The sequence below is a fragment of the Oratosquilla oratoria genome, chromosome 18, assembly GCF_046742065.1.
Source record: "Oratosquilla oratoria isolate Oo_2021 chromosome 18, ASM4674206v1, whole genome shotgun sequence".
NCBI classification, from domain to species: domain Eukaryota; kingdom Metazoa; phylum Arthropoda; class Malacostraca; order Stomatopoda; family Squillidae; genus Oratosquilla; species Oratosquilla oratoria.
In genome coordinates, this window is record NC_134794.1 from 40,874,624 (window position 1) to 40,878,795 (window position 4,172).

The following is a 4,172-nucleotide window of genomic DNA, read 5'->3' on the forward strand; positions in this document are numbered from 1 at the left end:
CCTCCCCTCCCACTCTCCTTCTTCCCAACCCTATGCCCCCAAGAGAGAAAGAGAAATATAGGGAGAGAATGAGAAAGAGAGAGAGAGAGAGAGAGAGAGAGAGAGAGAGAGAATGAGAAAGAGAGAGAGAGTGAGACAAAGATAGAGAGAGAATGTGTGTGTGTGTGTGTGTGTGTGTGAGAGAGAGAGAGAGAGAGAGGGGGGAGGAGGGGAGAGAGAGAGAATGAGAAAGAGAGAAAGAGAAAGATAGAGAATGTGAAAGAGAAGGATAGAGAGAAAATGAAAAAGAGAGAGAGTGAGAGAGAGAGAGGAGAGAAAGAGAGAGGGAGAGAAAGAGAGAGGGAGAGAGAGAGAGAGAGAGAGTGAGAAAAGAGAGAAAGAGTGAGAGAGAAAGAGAGAGAGGGAGAGATTGGGACTTTTGTCACCTTTCTATTTCTCTCAGTTTTCCTAACAGCCCGTATACATACACACACACACACGTTCAACACATCATTAAGAAGCTTAATCGATTCACGTCAAATAGGCCAGAATTACTGAATGAAAATAATGGCCGATTTCGCTGCAAATGATTAACTTGATGTATTCAGGGCTCGTAAGGAGACCCGGATGGTTCAGGGGACGCGCTATCGTCTGTTCCTGCAGTGTCAGACAATTCCATTCAGATACGTGTGGGTTCATCATTCATCTATGTGACCCCCCCCCCCTTTGATGGCCAAGGGTGTCGTGGAATGCCCCCCCCCCTTGGCAGCCAAGGGGATGCAACCCTCACTAACCATGCACGTGATACATATACATGCAAGATGGTACTCGTCTTTAGCAAGACCTCCAAACTTGCAGATGCCACAAATTCCTCAATCACAGATCAACTTGACTCAAGAATGCAGCGTAAGACAGCATGACGTCATCGCGCCATCACCAACACGAAATGTCACCAGACAGATCCACTGACCCCTTTCTTATACCTACCCCAATTACATTATCGTAACTTCAATATATACGCCATACCTACCCACGTCCACTAATAATGTAATTGAACCCCATCCAATGCAGCAACACCCATACAATGACTAACAAATCTCCCATATAGTAACCTACAACAATATACTTACTTAAACGCTCTTCCACTTTATCAACGAACGGCTGCGACCGACGTAGATAGGACTGCCTAGGTCAAGTACCCAGCAGTTGAGGTAGGGAGACCTTCTTCCTTATCTCACTAGGGGGGATATTTTCCCTTTGTATATAAATCCCCAGTTACCTGAAAATAAAGTAAAGGATATCGCCCCCGTTCCAAGGAACCCACCCTTAGGACTTCTGCCCCATATGTCCTCCTCGTCAGCCAAGGGGGGTATAAAATGTCCCCCTTGACAGCCAAGGGGGGTATAAAGTCGTCCCCCCCCCACCTTCATAGCCCAGGGCAGCCCACCTCGATATCCAAGGTGGATAAATAAATAGATAAATAAATAGATGCATAAATGAATAAATAAGAATAGATAAATAGATGGATAGATATAAAGAAAATTGTTCGGATTTTTTTGTATTGTTAGCAAAAAGAAATAAATTGGCGTTCACACCAATTTTTCTTCAGAAAGAAGAGGAAGAGGAATAAGTAGAAGAGGAAAACGAAGAAGAAGATGAGGAAGAAGAAGAAGAACTAGAATAGGAAGACGAAGAAGAAGAAGATGAGGAAGAAGAGGAAGAATTAGAAGAGGACGACGAGAAGAAGAGGATGAGAAAGAAGAGGAAGAAGTAAAAAAGGAAGACGAAGAAGAAGATGATGAGGAAGAAGAGGAAGAAGTAAGAGAGGAAGGCGAGGAAGAAGAGGATGAGGAAGAAGAGGAAGAAGTAAAAAAGGAAGACGAGGAAGAAGAGAATGAGGAACAAGAGGAAGAAGTAGAAGAGGAAGGCGAGGAAAAAGAGGATGAGGAAGAAGAAGAAGAAATAGAAAAGGAAGACGAGGAAGAAGAGGATGAGGAAGAAGACGAAGTAGAAGACGAAGAAGAAAAAGACGAAGAAGACGAATATGGCGAAGAAGAGGAAGAAGAAGAATACAAAGAAGGCGAAGAAGAGGAAGAAGAGAAATACGAAGAAGAAAACGAAGAATAAGAGTTTTCAATATCATCACAGATCATCACAGTATCAGTTATCATCATTCTACATAATTACGATAATAATGACGTCATTATCATTAGCCAAATTATTATTATCATCTTCATTGTCATTAGTTTTATTCATTATCATTGCGATTAAAATTATCATTATCATTATATCATCGTTATCATTATATTGTATCATTATTATCATTATCATTACTAATAATAATGACCAAATAATAAAATAACAATAACAGTAATAGTAAAAATAATTATCATTAATATCATTATCATTATCTGTATTATCATTATTGTTATCATTATCATTATCATCATTATTATTATCATTATCATTATTATTATTATTATTATTATTATTATTATTATTATTATTATTATTATTATTATTATTATTATCATTATTATTATTATTATTATTATTATTATTATTATTATTATTACTATTATTATTATTATCATTATTATCATTATTATTATTACTATTATTATTGTTATCATTATTATTATTATTATTATTATTATTATTATTATATTATTATTATTATTATTATTATTATTATTATTATCATTATCATTATTATTATTATTATTATTATTATTATTATTATTATTATTATTATATTATTATTATTATTATTATTATTATTATTATTGTTATTATTATTATTATTATTATCATTATTATTACTATTATTATTATTATTATTATTATTATTATTATTATTATTATTATTATTATTATTATTATTATTATTATTATTATTATTATTATTTATTATTATCATTATTATTATCATTATTATTATTATTATTATTATTATTATTATTATTATTATTATTATTATTATTATTATTATTATTAATACTATTATTTTCATTATTATCATCATTGTTGTTATTTTCGACCACGTCTACGGGTTGTGCGGGTACTGGTTTCTAGCCTCGCACGGGCCGTCTGTGATAGGAGCGAGGCTATTTCCGCGTAGGCTGTCAGCAATTGTTTCGACTTCCTATCGGGCTTGTCAGCGCGGCTGACGCCCGACATCCGCTTTCCAGCGACTTGACGTCATGTCGGCGCCTTCGCGTTTCCTACCAAAAAGAAAAGGCGCATGCGTATGTGTATGTATATATACATATATACATATATATATATATATATATATATATATATATATATATATATATATATATATATATATATTACTTTCTTTTCTCTGTCTCTCTTTTTTTTCTGAAAAACAATAACATACCAGCTAATAAGAACTATAGAAATACGGTTGGTTGATTCGGAAGGTTGTCTCCTTCCAACAGGAAATTAGGTAACCTTTCGCGGGGAGAGGGAGAAGAAAGGGAAACGTGGTGGTGGGGGGAGAAAGGTGGGAAAGTGGGGAGGAGAAGGGAGGGGGGGGGAAAGGTGTTCCCGCAACCATCGTAGGCGACAACGGGAAATGACTCCAAGGACAAACTTTTCCAAAGTTTTCCTTTTTTTTTTTTTTTTGACACGCTCGGGCGATTCTTGCATCACAACAAGGCGAGCGCGTGTGTGTGTACGTGTGTATGTGTGTTATTCACCTTAGTCTTTGGATCACGTGTTGGACTCGTGAATGACAGCTATTTCCCTCCCGGAAGAGAGCTCAGAGCTCGTATGACCGATCTATGGGTAATGATGTGAACTTACACGCACACACACACCCAACTCCCCGCCCACGAGAGTTGGAGTAACGATTCGAAGCGCAGCGATACTGAAATTATTTTCAGCCCTGGGTAGGATTCGAACCCGGACCTCCGTAGTAACAGTCTAGGACTCTACCAACCGCGCCACCGAGTCGTGTGTACGCGCGCGCGCGCGCGCGCGCGCGTGTGTGTGTGTGTGTGTGTGTGTGCGTGTGTGTGTGTGTGTGTGTGTGTGTGTGTGTGTGTGTGTGTGTGTGTGTGTGTGTGTGTGTGTGTGTGTGTGTGTGTGTGTGTGTGTGTGTGTGTGTGTGTGTGTGTGTGTGTGTGTACATGTGTATGTATGTGTGTGTGTGTGTACGTGTATGCGTATGTGTGTGTACGTGT